The 15,646-nt window shown below is 40.5% G+C and overlaps 1 protein-coding gene across 9 annotated transcripts in view; it reads right to left on the bottom strand.

The window, feature by feature from the left end:
* ATP8B4 (ATPase phospholipid transporting 8B4 (putative)) overlaps positions 1-15,646 on the bottom strand; it is a 319,170-nt gene that overhangs the window by 278,946 nt on the left and 24,578 nt on the right. For 2 of the 9 annotated variants that reach the window (XM_055279076.2, XM_063639450.1), the window contains exon 1: positions 4,456-4,610. The exons of 4 other annotated variants lie outside the window; for them this stretch is intronic. The gene's annotated coding sequence lies outside the window, so the exon portion shown is untranslated. Of the gene's footprint in view, positions 1-4,455; positions 4,611-4,663; positions 4,856-4,983; positions 5,045-15,646 lie in introns of those variants that run through there. 3 more of the 9 variants (XM_063639446.1, XM_063639449.1, XM_055279074.2) reach the window with 3 other exon arrangements.

Genomic DNA, 15,646 nt, shown 5'->3' with positions numbered 1-15,646 from the left:
TAACCCTAGAATCTCAAGCAAGTTCCCCTCCCTTCTAAGCTCCAGTTTTCTCCTCTGTGGACAATCAGAGTAACTCATAGGATCACTAGGAAAACTAAACCAAGCCATCTCCATAAAGAAATTAGCTCAATGCCTGCTGTCACAAAGTTAGTACTCAATAAGGAAAAGCAATGATTCTTTTTATTGTTATTAAAATGTATTTTTTTAACTCTCCACATGGAGAAAACCTCCTACCAAATTTGAGAACCATCTCCTCCCTCTACTGACATTCAATTATCAAAGACTTATCAGGTGCCTACTCTATATCTAACCTGGGCTGGGCACAAGGGAGGCAAAAATTCATTTCCAGTCTTTCAAAAGCCCACAGTCTGGTGAAGATGAGAGCAGACAGACACATAAAGGACCATTCAGATGGTGAGTGTAGGCCAGACGCAGTGGCTCACACCTGTAATCCCAACACTTTGGGAGGCCAAGGTGGGCAGATGCCCTCTATCTCCTCACTTGAGTCCAGGAGTTTGAGACCAGTGAAACATGGCGAAACCCCCTCTTTACAAAAACTTAGCCAGGCATGGTGGCTCATGTCTCCAGTCCCACTGCTTGGGAGGCTAAAGTGGGAGGACCACTTGAGCCCAGAAGCTCAAGGCTGCAGTGAGCTGTGATTGCACCACTTCACTCCAGCCTGGGTGGCACACGAGACCCTGGCTCAAAATAAATAAATGAATAAAAATTTTAAAAAAGGATGATGAGTGCAGGGCTATGGTGGAAGGCGGGATGAAGAACTATGGAGGCAGAGGAAAGGCAGTCACCAAGCCTGCTTTGCAGAGTCAGCGAAGACCTCACGGATGGCAATTCTGAGTTGAGTCCTTTTGAAAGGAAAAGAAGAGCTTGCTAAATAAAACAAGGTAAGGACAAGTCAAAGGAACAGCGTGAGGAAAGGCCAAGTGTTGTGAAAGGGAAGGAAGGTTTGCGGAGCAGTGATAGTCACGGCAAGCAGATCATACAGGCATAGCAAGAATGTGCAGTGATATGGGGCTGGCAAGGCAGGTAAGAGCTGGATTCTGAAAGACAGGATCATCTTCATCATTGTCCTCATTGTCACTGCCATTCACTGGGGACTTGGCCTTGTGCTAAGAACTTGACATGTGTTGTCTTATTCAGTCCTCACCAAAACTCTACGAGCAGGAATTATCATTATCCCCATTTTATAGATAAGGTGACAGAGAGCACTGCTATGGTCAAGATCCTGTGGTTGCTCCTGCAGGTTGCGGGGAGACAGAAGGGGTATCTAAGTAGAATGGCACAATTAGAATTCAGCCCTCTTTTCCATTATCCTTGTTCCCTTTTGTCTCTCTGTGCCAGTCCAGGCTGTCAGAGATTTTAGGAAGGTTAATCTCACAGTATGGGCTGGCACAAAAGGAGATGGAGGAGCAATGACAACTGGCAAATGGGGCTGAATTCTAGAAATGTTTCCATAGTTAAATATGCAGTCTATAAGTGATCTGTATGGGCCAGACATGGTGGCTCATGCCTGTAATCCCAGCACTTTGGAAGGCCGAGGCAGATGGATTGCTTGAGCCCAGGAGTTAGAGACCAGCCTGGGCAACATAGTGAGACCCTGTCTCTTCAAAAAAAATAAAATAAATGGTCTGTGTGCTTGGATGCAGAACAAGGAGGAATCTGGGATGACTTCCAGGTTTTTGCCTTGGGACACTGAGGGAATAGAGGTTCCACTATGATGATAAATACAACAGTGAAGGGAAAAGGGGGAGAAGGTGGAGGGGCAGAAGAAGGAATTGGGATGAAAAAATAATGAATTTAGTTTGAACATGTGGGCTTAAAATGCCTCTTGATCAATGAAAACATCTTCACAGCACTAAAGACAAAAAAACAGATTTGTAGACTTGGAATCATCAACATATAAGGAAGGAGTGAAGTCAAGGGGAATGAATGACCTCACCTAGAAAGGACAAGAACAAAGAGAGGTGAGGAAAGGACAGAGGATGAGGAACAAGGACAGAGCTCTAGAGGGCGCTCAACTTCAAAAGAAAGGTCAGAGAAGGATCCATTGAAATGAAATGCTGTGGCCCTCCCTCTGTGCCCTCTTCCCCTAGGCATCTAGCACAGTGCCCGGCACTGGGTAGGTATTCAAACTCCAGTTGAGTAAATAAAAGGAGAGAGAAAAGCAAGGTAGCTTTAAAGTAAGGAAGGAACATGTTTCCAAAAACATATCAATAATATTTAATATTTAATTAGAATTTTATTAATATTTGAAATATATAATGTTGCTAGGAGGTTACTATTTTTTAATATCTTTTCATGAGAGATCCTAAAAATAAATACTTGTTTCTAATTCTTACTCATGCTATACAAGAATTTAGATTACACACATTAAGTTTTGTTTTTTATTTTTTATTTATTTATTTTTTTGTGGAGACAGAGTCTCGCTCTGTCACCCAGGCTGGAGTGCAGTGGCCTGATCTCAGCTAACTGCAACCTCCACCACATGGTTCAGGCGATTCTCGTGCCTCAGCCTCCTGAGTAGTTGGGATTACAGGCGCCCACCACCATGCCTGGCAAACTTTTGTATTTTTAGTAGAGAGGGGGTTTCACCATGTTGGACAGGGTAGTCTCGAACTCCTGACCTCAAGTAATCTACTTGCCTCAGCCTCCCAAAGTGCTGGGATTACAGGCGTGAGCCACTGCATCTGGCCAAACATACATTAAGTTTAATTTCAATGAGAGCTACAATTTCCAATTTACTTTTAGATGGTTAGTTAACTCTTTTCCTACTAAATGAAAATATTCAATATGCCACATATGAACAAAATAAAATTCTCCCACCCACAAAAAAATCCTCCAGGGGCACAAAAAAATCATTTGTTCCCTCATTTTTAAAGATTTCTGCATGATGAGACAATATAAAGGCACAATATAGGTTAAAATAAATCACTCTGTGGTTTCTCAAAAAAAAGTGAAAATAGATCCACCATATGATCCAGCAATCCCACTTCTGGGAATACATCCAAAAGAAAGGAAATAAGTACATTGAAGAGATATCTGTACTCCCCTGTTTATTGCAGCACTACTCATAATAGCCAAGATATGGAAGCAATAATATTTATTCTTGAGGAATAAAATGTTTAAATGTGGTTATTTATATACAATGGAATATTATTCAGCCATGAAAAAGAATAAAACTCTATCATTTGCAGCAACATGGATGGAACTGGAGGATATTATGTTAAGCAAAATAAGCCAGGTACAGAAAGACAAACATCACATATCCTCTGTCATATGTGGGAGCTAAAAAAGTTGATCTCATGAAGGTAGAGAGGGAGAATGGTGGTTACCAGAGGTTAGGAAGGGGAAGAGGAAGAAGAGGATGAAGGTAGGCTAGTTAATGGGTACAAACATATAGTCAAATAGAAGGAACAGATTCTAGTATTTGATAACACAGTAGTATGACAATAGATAACGATAATTTATTTTTTATTTATAATAAATGATATAGATATAAACGATAAAATAAACGATATAAAGATAATTTATTGTATCTCAAAATAGCTAGCAGATTTGGAATGTTCCCAACACAAAGAAATGGTAAATGTTTGAGGTGATATATATGCTAATTACACATCATATGCATATACCAAAATATCACATGTAACCAATAAATATGTGCAGTTATTATGTATCACATAAAAAATTAAAAATAAATTTAAAAAAATCAAAACTGAAATCACTCTGAGTTTACATTTTGCAGTAAAGGCCAGCATGGAGCAACAGCTGAGTAAAAGGGGGGGAAAATACTTCATGGGCACAGGTGTTGGTAATCCCGCAAGAAAACCTGTGTTTCCTCATTTCCTTTGTAACAAGACTTCAGCTTCCAATTAATGTTTTCCACCAGTTTTCTTTTCTTCAAAACAGCTAATTGTTAACCAAGGACCTGAGACACTCTCTTGCCTATAAACAAAACAACTAGAACGATACCTTTTCCTGTTCAGACAAATTTTAGCACGAAAAACATAACCCTCAAACCTCAGAGGGATAGCTCAGTGCAAACTGTTCATGTCTAAAGCATAAATTGACCATAAACAATATATTGAATAGGTGCACTGGATACAAACCCCGTGAAAAAAAATAAAACCAACTACTACCAAAGGAAGTGACAAAGACCTACAAACCAAGAAGAAATGCACCTTTATGCTACTATCACTGGTCATTTAATAGGCATGCCAACAGAATAAAAAACAGAAATTTCAAACAACAAAAAAGAAAATGTCATATCTCCCATTTCCAACTAGCTCCCGCAAATTTATTTTTTGGGGGAGTTACCAAGATGAAAACAGCAAAACAAAATAGGGATCTGGAGAAAAGAAACAGATTGTTCCAACCAGCCCACAGGTGAATTTCCACTTCATCTCACTAACCATTGAATGCTACCCATCTACTCACCTCAACCCAGACTTAATCCTCTCCCCCAAAAGGAAGATTTCCCGGCAGTGCAGGAAGATCAAACAGGTATCCATTCCATGACCATGCCAAGGAGAAAAGCAAGGCTACTCTGAAAGCTCGAGGGATGATACAGAAAACAAACTGGGTCTCTAGGGGGCATTCTCAAAAACCTGAGATCAACTCCCGGAAAACACTCTTGACCACTTACCACCACCGGAAGCTGCTAGATGGCAGTCAGAATCAGCATCTCATCAGAAGAAGAGGAAGATGTTACAAGAAAGCAGCTTCACTGCCAGTGAGGAATTGAGGGAGAAAAGCACTCCTTGGAAAAATGCTGAAAGCCCTGAAGAGCCTCTCCTCCACTAGTTGCCTGCTCCTGCCGTCAGGACAGAACTGGTTAATCTTGGAGAAACAAAAGGAAACTCCCGAGAGGCTGGCTTCTGAGGATGGCTTCCTCTGTGGGAATCAAGAATTCAGAAGGATGAAAATGAACAATGGAAGGGGACACCGGCTACCAGGTCTACTTACCAAACTTTTACTAGCCCTTGACTGAGCAAGATAAGCAAATCTCTTTGCAGTTCCCACCTGCTTTTGCAGAGAAGAAAGAATCAGCAGTGGGTTTTTGTCACTTTTTTTTTTTTTTTTTTTTTTACAGGGGAAGTTCAGCTCTCTTATGGATGAAAGCTAAGCATACTCAAGCAACATTTGGTAGGCAAAGCAATGACACTTCTTTCCCAACATCCTTAATTTCCTCACAGTGGATGCAAACATTAACCCTGATGGTACCAAAGAACAAATGCACATAGGAAATGGATTTACATTTTTTAGTTTGGAATTGCTTTTAAGGGGATTCTTGTTGTTAAAGCAGGATTCGATGAAAATAAAATATTTTGGTGCATATCTATTTTTAAAAGGAGAAATATGGCTTCTTTTAAATATGCCTAAAGCCATCTAGGAATTTTCCAGAAGTTGCATCAGATTTGCCAGTTAAGTACTGAAATCAAATAGATTTTAATCATGTCTCTATAACCAGAGCAAGCTAATCCCCTGCGCACCATCAATTCCACTCTCCTGGAACATCCTCACGCTGGGCCCTCAGGTTTTCACAGAAACAAGAGCCTTTTCCTACCAAGGTTCCACAGAAACAAGAAACTACCGATTTCTGGAAATAAGAGAGATGGCTTTCTTTCTTACATGATAAAAGAGGACCAAGAACAGCTGAGAGCAGGAAGCAATCATCTCTTTAAAATATTTAAAATAAAAAACACTTTTAAATGAAAAACATTTTTAAGTATCACCTCTATATGATTTTTAAACCTATCATATGGGGCAAATATAAGTTTGGTAATTCCCTTTGTTAAAGAAGATATAAGGAAATCAGGGCCTTTTCCTATACTGTTAGTGGGAATATAAATTGGTAAAATATTTTTTAAAGGAAACTAAGTATAGTAGTGCCTATCAAGTATTGAAATGTGTATGTTTTTATTTCTTAGGAATTTACCTTATAGAAAACCACACACATGTGCAAACATATCTCTATGTTAATTATAGCACTATAATAGCAACAACAAAAAAACACCTAAAAATGGCTTACATATAAGAGACTGCCTAAATAAGTTAAGGTATATTGGTACAAAAGAGTACTATGTAGCCATTCAAAAGAAGGTAGAATTGGAGTAAGGAATCAGGTCATCTGAGTTTAGTTCTGTCTCCACCAGTGACTGGCCAGGTGACTATGCAAGCTCCTACACTTATCTGGGCCATCTGTAAAAAGATGATCATTATAGAACTTACCTCATAGGATTGTTGCAACTAAAACAGTGCCTGGAGCATAGTAGAGACTCAATAAATTTAGCTATCATAAATAAAAGAGATAGGCCTCTTCAGACTGACATAGAAAAAGATGTCCAAGATGTACTGTCAAGTGAAAAGATCAAGTTGCAGAAGAATTGTGTGTAAGATAATCTCATTTTTAAAAAATATCTTAAATGTGCTTGCTGTTTAATGTCTCCCTCCCACTAAAATAAACTCCTTGAGAGCAGGGACTTTTGTTTACTGTTGTACTCCCAGTGTCCATAATAAGCACTCATGAATAATGAATAATGTTGAATGAATAATGATAACAGGAAGGCTTAGCAAGAAGAATAGGCGAATTCACAGAGACAGAAAGAGTAGAGGCTACCAAGGGCTGCAGGAAGAGAGCATGGGAAGGTATTGTTTAACGGGTACAGGGTTTCAGATTGGGATGACGGAAAAGTCCTGGAGATGGATAATGGTGATAGTTATACAACACTGTGAATGTACTTAAAGTCACTAAACTGTATACTTAAAGGTAGTTAAAATGATAAATGTCATGTTATGCACACCTAGCACAACTTTTTCAAAAATTTCTACTTTTTCTTCATAAGGAGTAGAAAGACGGGGAACAGCCAAGGATGTCCAGCTTATAGAGCACTATTACTAGTGTGACTGCAAACCCTTGCTAATCAGAAAAAGTTTAAATGCTCGATTTAGGATACGAGAAAAAAAAAAACTTTTATTCCCATTATACAAAGGTAGCTAAACAGAGCTTAAACTTTCATCCCTATTAGGCAGTATGTACATTGTCAGAACACCAGGTCTGTGTTTTCAAGAGGCCTTACTTTGTTTTAAAGCCTTACCTTTGACAAATGTCCTTTATGTCTATAGCCTAGAGTTTTCAAAGTGCTTTCTCAAGGATCATCTCAACTTGTCCTGACAACAGTCTCGTGATCATATTAAAGGAATTTTAATTAAGTATCTGAGCATTTGAGAGAAAAAAAGAATTCCTAATTTACTCAACCTTTTACCTTGTTCTCCAACTTTACATACATTTCATCAAAAGGAAGAGATGGAAATTTTTATTCTTAAGAATCTGAAACCACACAGCTATAAGTCTAATACACAACAGAATAAATAGCATCATATGTTTCTTAGAACCTGTAAATATCTCTTGCCTCACTGCCAAGATAGCTAAGAAAACCAATGAATTATGGTTTTAGATAAACAGATTAACTACCTGTAGCAAGTGGGATGGCCTGGCCTATAGTTTGAAATCTACAGTTGGAAGAAATTGATCTAACATATTTTCATTCAACAAATGCAAATACTCTGCTAGACACTTTGTGGGACATAGAAAAGATGAACAAAATATGATTCCTGCTCCTGTGACGCTTATCAGCTGCTGGAAGGAATCAGATGTGCAGATGAGAAGATTCTACAATTTAAGTCTCTGACATTGAGAATGGGATTGACAAATAGTAGATTTAGTCACTTTATGTCAATTCAATTTAATCACAATAAAATAAACTAATTAAGATTTAATTGATTACCTGGAATTTAGTCATAACAGAAGCTTTAGGTTTTGTTGTGTTTGTCTGTTTGTTTGCTTGCTTGCTTGCTTTTAAGGCCAACAAGGGAAGATTGAGTTGATTGAAATGTCAAACCAAATCCTTGGTGTCAGCCTAATTAGCAGAGAAGTAGCTCTGGCCTAAAATTGCAATTTGGGAATATGCACTAAATAATGAAAGAAAATCAGAACAAAGTATTTCATAATTCTATAAGCACATTCTTGAACAATCTACCTGCTCCAAGCAGACTAGAAGCACACTTGAATCTCCTAAAGTCTACACTGGAGTCTACACTGCAAACCTACTCACTAAAGAATGAGAATTGCTGAAGTGTAAATCATAGAACATCGTGTAAATTACTCACCCACCTTAAGCCTTAACTTCCTGGTTGCAAAATTGGGAAGACTAAAACCTTCTTCTCAAGCTGTTTGTGAAGATTAAATGAGATATTCATTAAATAAATAACAAATGGATAAAAGTATGCATTCATATGAAAATTGTATATGCAGTGATAGAACAAAAATAAATAGCACACAACCCAGCACCTGTCACATAAGCCATTGTCTAACAAAGGTCAGTGTCTTCTTTACTATCTTTTCAGAATCCAATGGCGACTACATTTTCTCTATCAGAACAGATAGGAGACTGAAGCCACCTTTGCAAAAATTGTAACAGTGAGAAGATTGTGACAGTGAAAGACATCTGACCTAACTGACTCCAGTCTTGCTTCTAATCTCCAAGCTGTCCTTGTCATTCCTGGGCATAGGCTGAACTAACTTTGGGAAAAATTTAGTTTATAGTTTAACTTTGCAACAAAGATGGTAACAGCCCTTCCCCAAACAAACCCCCTTCTTACCCAGGGACCAGTCTGCCTTTGTAGGACTAACAAATTAGCTACAAGATTAGAAATTATGGCTTAGGATTCATGCAGCCAGAGGCTGCAAGATTCTGAACTTCCCCATATTGCTCCTGAATGGTTTACAGAATTAACCAGGAACAGAAGACAGCAAGGAAAATCCAGTTCAACCTCCTGTGATTTCATCTTTAACTCGACCAATCAGCATTCCCCACTTTCTGACCCCCTACCCACAAAATTATCCTTAAAAACCCCAATCCCCAAATTTTCAGGGAGACTGATTTGAGTAATAATAAAACTCCTGTCTCCCATACAGCTGCCTCTGTGTAAATTAAACTCTTTCTCTGTTGCAATTCCCGTCTTAATAAATTGGCTCTGTCTAGGCAGCAGGCAATGAGAACCCATTGGGCAGTTATGAGACCTCTGAATTCCGAGCTACTCCACATCTCCAGTTCTTTTCATCCTGATCCAACCACCTGCCTTCTCCAGGACAGTATTCCCCAAGCATATCCTTTCCTACACCATAAAACAGCATAAACAGACATTTTAAAGGGATGAGATCAATAAAGATAATCCAAATTTTTAGTATTTTCTTCCTGCACCCCAGAGGAGTTATTCAGAACCTGCTTACCTCAGCAGGTGACAGGAGTACAGTACACTAACAATGTTCCTGGGCCACCATGCCCCCTTCTCTCTAGTGATTGAAACCAATTTGCCTCCCATTCAAAAACAGATCCAACAAATTTTTGAAGTAACATAAGCCCTCATGGCCTATTAATACCTAAAAAGAAAGTATAGTTTTCTAACCTCTTGTAGTTTCATTTATTATCTGGCACTTTCCACTGTGTATTGGGCTGAAGTTCACCAAGAGAAGGTAACTCAACTCCTCCCCTACCCCAATTTCCCCAATTACTTAACCTTTTATGAAATAAAGGAGGTTTCTTTACATTGGCCAACATAAACGACTGACCCATTGTTGGTGGTGCCATTTCCTATGTGGGATTTTCCATCCTCCATGAAAAGACTCACAGTTAAGTTTTAGTTATTACTCAACTAACTCATGAAAAGAACAAAAAGAGAATAAGAGAATGCAAACAAGAAGTTAGAAGTTAAGCCACAGATAGAGACCCGGATTTAGGAGTAGAGGACTTTTCTACTCTACTGATAAAATTTCAGGAATTAAACTTAAAGTAATATAAATCCACCACTACATTACAATTAAGCTGGTAAGACTTTAAAAAGAAAAAAAAAAAGATACCCAAATTTATGGGTGCTAAATGTCACCTCTGGGAACCAGCTCCTGACAGTGATCTGGACTTTCCCTCAAGAGCTCTGAATATCCCTTTCAGTGCAGACACTCAGACACAAGCAAGAACAATAGATCCTACAGGGCTTGTTGTTATGCAAGCCCACTCACCAAAACCAGATGATTTGCATTTAATTTGCCCTTTCAAATACTATCTGAACCATGTGTTCCAGAACTAGATGACCCAGCTTTAAACCAGACAGCCTAACACCAAGCCAGACTATTGGCAACTCTAGTTGTAAAAGTCATTCTAACAATTCATTTCCAAGTGATGAATGCTCCACAGCCAAAACTGGATCCTGGAATAGGCTGTTGGCATCAGCAAGAGAAACACTCCCTAAAATAATGTATCTCTTGCTATCAGGGGAGTATAGTATCTTCTTTGCACATAATAGGTATCCATTAAAGACTTTTGGCCTCCGCTTTTTTATAGATTGACATCATAAGAAGTCCTTCCAACAATCAGGGCATTTACAAGAAAGGAGTAGTAGAACAATGAACCCGATCTGGATCAGTTTCAGGGCTCCATAGTTCTTGTTATCTCAGAATCTCCAAGACCCAAGGAGCAGCCAGACACTTAGGGTCTTTTAACACTCACTCCAGCCCCATTTTCTCCTTAGCAAACTGTCATCCCAATGAGAAGAGACGCTCTGCTCTTCATCTCTTTACTCTTTTAGCCTGTCCTCCAGGTCACTGGGTGTGAAAATTTCCTACCCCTTATATGACACTTGGGAAGTGTAGGGTCCAAGATCGAAGGAGTTCAGGCTCTTAATCAGGACATGTCTCTGGGACATTTCACACATTCTTCACCATTTTCCAAGCCCCAATTCCGTATCAACCCCTCTGCAAGGCATTGGGGACCCCAAGGTAACCAAGACCTGGTCTCTGTGAGAAAAGAAAAATAGCTCAGAGCAGTCTGCACTATGGGAGGTTCGAAAAATTTATCAGGCCCAAAGAGACAGGAGTCTAAGACTTCAGTCATGCGCCCCCCAAACCCATCTGTGGGGTTTGTTTAAAGGCATTTTGTTTCTGACTACCTGCCTCATCTATTATCTTCATGTTCCTGGAATTTTAATACAACATATAGCCAATCAATAACTTATGTTATTTTAATGTAAATTCTTGGTAAACAACTTAGAAACTGCCTCCTCTTTTCTTTAAAAACCTGCTTGTAACTGCTGCTACAGCTTGTAACTGCAGAAAACCTGAATCTATGGTCCCAGGTTGCAATCCTCAAGCTTGGCCCAAATAAACCCTCTGGTTATATCTATTTTGCCTGGGATTCTTTCTTTTAGGTCGATATCTGCCCTAACAAGAATCCTTCTAGTGGAAGAGAAAATAGTCGTGAACAAATTGTGACACAATGTGATAGTAACTCTAATTTAGGTGTCCCTTGTCCAAACAGGCTTTGGAACTACAGGAGAGAGGAAGCCATATTTCAGTGTGGGTGTGGAGGTGTCACGGGAAACCCTTAGAACAAGTGAAGCTGAGTCCTGAAAGATGAGTAGATGAGTCAGGGAGGGTCTTGTTAGTTCCTAACAAGCTAACAGTCCAAAAAAAAAAAAAAAAAAAAAAAAAACTTCACTAATAGTGTCAGAGGCGTCCAAGGCATTTGAACCAGAGCAACTCCATCTTACATTCCCAGAAGGTTAGTCATTCTTAGACACAGTTTCAGTTAAGGGAACAGGTTAATAATGTTTACTGAACAGACCCAGGAAATGTCCTGATGACCTGATATTGTTACTGGAAAGGGATCCCAATCCAGATCCCAAGAGAGGGTTCCTGGACCCTTGTGCAAGAAAGATTTCCATTTGGTGGAGGTCCAAGTTTCTGAAAAGTAAACTCAGGGTCATATGTCAAGATGTTCTCTTTAGCTTCTGTAGAGAACCAAACATCTTATGACTATAACTTCTTTAGCTATTATTTTAAGCTACTATTACCTTCTTACTTATCAAGTTGCTCATTTAATTCTCAGGACTAGCTAGGTGCCTGGAATTTCCATTGAAGAAATTCAAGATTTTCCTTTATTTCCATGCTTGGTGGAGGGTGGCGGGCAATCTGATAAGCAAGGAGGTAATAATAGCCTGAAATAATAGCCAAAGACATTAGAGTCCCAATAGAAACTAAAAATAACATCTTAACATATGTCCCTGAGCTGTTTTGCAGAAACCTGCCAGCCGCCCTCACACCCCCGCCACCAAATGGAAAACACCATCCACTGGCACATAGACCTTGGGGAAGAGGGAACTGGGGACTGAACTCTGACCACTGTTCTTCATTCTAAATTTCTTCCTGAGGGGCCTGGCAGAAGTCACACCTACAGGCCAGAGTTCAACATTCCTTTATGCTGACCCCAAGTTTTTAAACAAATCTTAACCAATCACAGATCAGGAAATCTTTGAATCTACCTGTAACCTGTGGACCCCCACTTCAAGATGTCCCCCCACTTTTTAGGTCAAACCAATAGCCTCCATGTATTGATTTATGGCTCTGCCTGGAACTTCTGCCTCCCTGCCTTTAAAAACTCTTACCTGTAAGCCATCAAAGGGTTTGGGTTTTAAGATTAGCTGCCCAATTCTCCTTGCATAGCACCCTGCAATAAATGCCTCACTTTTCCTCACTGCAAATCAATCCCAGTGTTAGTATTTGGCTTTGCTGCATGGGCAGGCAGATTAACTGATCCATGTTCAGTTCAGTAACAACGGCCTTCCTCTACTGTGACTTGGGCTTCCATTCTAAATGGCTTGAGTGAGTCACAAACATACATCCCACAGCATTCGTGAATGTGGAGAGCAAAAGTGAGTTTGCCATCATCTCAGTATATCAGTCAAGGTAATTTCTAGGTCCTAAAGGATCAGAGACCAGGCAAAGATTAGGCAAGAATTGAGTCATGGAGGCCTCAAATGTTGCCTTATACATACTATCTCTGAGGATAGCAACCTAGATGCATTCTCTCTTAGATAAATAAACTGCTGCAGCTTGTGCTATAATGCCGATTGCAAAGAAATTGATCCTACAAAACTAGAAAACTGCACTGGGGCAGGAGGTTAAAGCATCGGATGGCAGGAGGGAGATAAAGCTGTTCAAGGCAGCTCTAGGACCATCTTGTCCTCTAGAGATATCCCATTATACATAGGGAGAGGAACAAACACCAGTAAGGTCTGTCTTTGAAGAAATATTAATTTCAGGTGAACAATACCAAGGTGTGCCTCACTGTGGTTCTGCACACATCCCCACCAATGCTGAGCCACCTTTACGTAGAGTGTGCCCCAATCTCAAGGCCCAGGAGCTACAGCAGATGAGCAGATGATGGAGCTACTTCTTGTGCAACCCCATGTTTCTGTGCATTTTGGGGTAAGGAAGGTGCTATCTTCAGAGCTTCTGAGTAAGCCAGTGTTTCATTTTGTATCCAGTCTGTCAAGGAAAGAAGGAATGAATACCACCCCAGAAAAGCAGGAGGAACAATTATGGAGTTAAGTCATGCCAGAGACCAGCGAAAGAAGGGGAATCATGGAGACAGACACCAGAGTCCTGGGTTTTCCTAGCTTTAGAGCTAAGCTTCAAGAGGGAGCTGGCTTTAGAAACATCCAGAGTGTTGGAGTCACGTGGAAAATCTAGGCTAAGCGCCCATTTCCTTTGGCTCTGAAGGGTGCCCTTGTCCATCAGAGCATCAGATCCAGCAAGGCTGGGAGCAGTATGGAACACTGGAGGAGAAAGGTGGCTGCAGATGCTTGAGGCTATGTTCCTGCCTCCTTGTGGCTGATGAAGGGCAAGGCCTGGGCCAAAATGACAAGATCTGCTTGTGCAAAGAGAATCCAGAGGACCTGGCATGGATCCAAGGCCCCCACTTCCCTCTACTGTCACAGAGTCACACAGGTTCTCTGTGATGCCATTCTGGAGAGAAGCAGGAACACCCAAAGGCCCTAAAAAAGACTAAATAATCAAAAGCTTATTTGAGCTGGAAAAGACTGTGGTTGGTAAATTGATCAGTGGAAGGTTTATTGGGGATTATTTCTCCCTACTTACCCTTTGGAGTGTGTGAGTTAGTGAAAAAGGACAGATCCTTTGTAAAAAGTTAAATAGGCTGGGTGCAATGACTCATGCCTATAATCCCAGCACTTTGGGAGGCCAAGGTGGGCGGATCACAAGGTCAGGAGTTCGAGACCAGCCTGATCAACATGGTAAAACCCTGTCTCTACTAAAAATACAAAAATTAGCTGGGCCTGGTGGTGCACACCTGTAATCTCAGCTACTCAGGAGGCTGAGGCAGGAGAATCGCTTGAATCCGGGAGGTGGAGGTTGCAGTGAGCTGAGATCGCATCATTGCACTCCAGCCTGGGTGACAGAGCGAGACTCTGTCTCAAAAAAAAAAAAAAAAAAAAAAAGTTAAATAGCCACATTTTTTAGGGCATATAGGTAATAGTGTGAGTAAATTGTGACCCCACCTACACTCATGTCCATCACTAAATGCAATCTGTTTTTTTTTCTTGTTATCTTGAGGAGTCAAATTCATATCAAGAACGCTGTATTAGTTTCCTAGGGCTGGAATAGCAAAGTACCACAAGCTGGGTGGCTTAAAACAAGGGAAACAGATTCTCTCACAGTTCTGGAGGCTGGAAGACCAAAATCAAGGTGTTGGCAAAGCTGGTTTCTTATGGAGGTTCTGAGGGATAATATGTTCCATGCCTCTCTTCCAGCTTCTGGTACTTGCTGACATCTTTGGCATTCTTTGGCTTGTAGACCCATCCCTCCACACTCTGCCTCTATCAACACATGGCATGAACTTTGTGTGTCTTCTCTGTTTCTTCATGTCTTTATATGGCCCTCTTATCAGGACATGATTAGATTTGGGCCCCATTCTAATCAAATATGACCTCAATCTTAACATCTGCAAAGACTCCATTTCCAAGTAAGGCCACATTCCAACGTTCCAGATAGACATGAATTTTGGGGCACACTATTCAATGCAGCACAAATGCAAAAGGGGATTTTAATTAATGGCCAGTATTGAAATTATGTGGTAGACTAGGTCAAGAGATCGAGACCATCCTTGGCAACATGGTGAAACCCCGTCGCTACTAAAAATACAAAAATTAGTTGGGCATGGTGGCATGTGCCTGTAGTCCCAGCTACTCAGGAAGCTGAGGCAAGAGAATCGCTTGAACCTAGGAGGTGGAGGCTGCAGTGAGTCGAGATGGTGCCACCGCACTCCAGCCTGGTGACAGAGCAAGACTCTGACTCAAAAAAGAAAAAAAGAAAGAAAAGAAAGAAAGAAAGAAAGAGAGAGAAAAGAAATTACGTGATAGAGTACTAGGGAGATTTTCATTTGCTATAAAGAGATCTAGAGGTCTCCACCACTTGGCCAGACTAGACTTCTTTGGTTCTCTACTCTACATGAATGTTGTGGCCTTTTCACAGCCTGCCCAGATGCCCTTTCCCTGCCTTGTTTACCTGACTAAATTTTCTACATCTTTCAGGTCTTAACTGCATTCTCACTTCCTCTAGGAACCCTCTTCAGAGAATTTTAAGAAATCAGAGCTTGTCTGGGCTCCCATGACATGCTGCCTTTCCCCATCATGGCACTTGCCTTGCTATAATCTCACACCTGTCCACTTGTCTGGGTCTCCAATACCTGAGGGTAGCAACTCAATTTCCCACGGT

Source organism: Symphalangus syndactylus, chromosome 5, assembly GCF_028878055.3.
Source record: "Symphalangus syndactylus isolate Jambi chromosome 5, NHGRI_mSymSyn1-v2.1_pri, whole genome shotgun sequence".
Lineage (NCBI taxonomy): Eukaryota > Metazoa > Chordata > Mammalia > Primates > Hylobatidae > Symphalangus > Symphalangus syndactylus.
The sequence above is the reverse complement of the archived record's forward strand: the minus strand, read 5'-3'. Positions and strand labels throughout refer to the sequence as shown.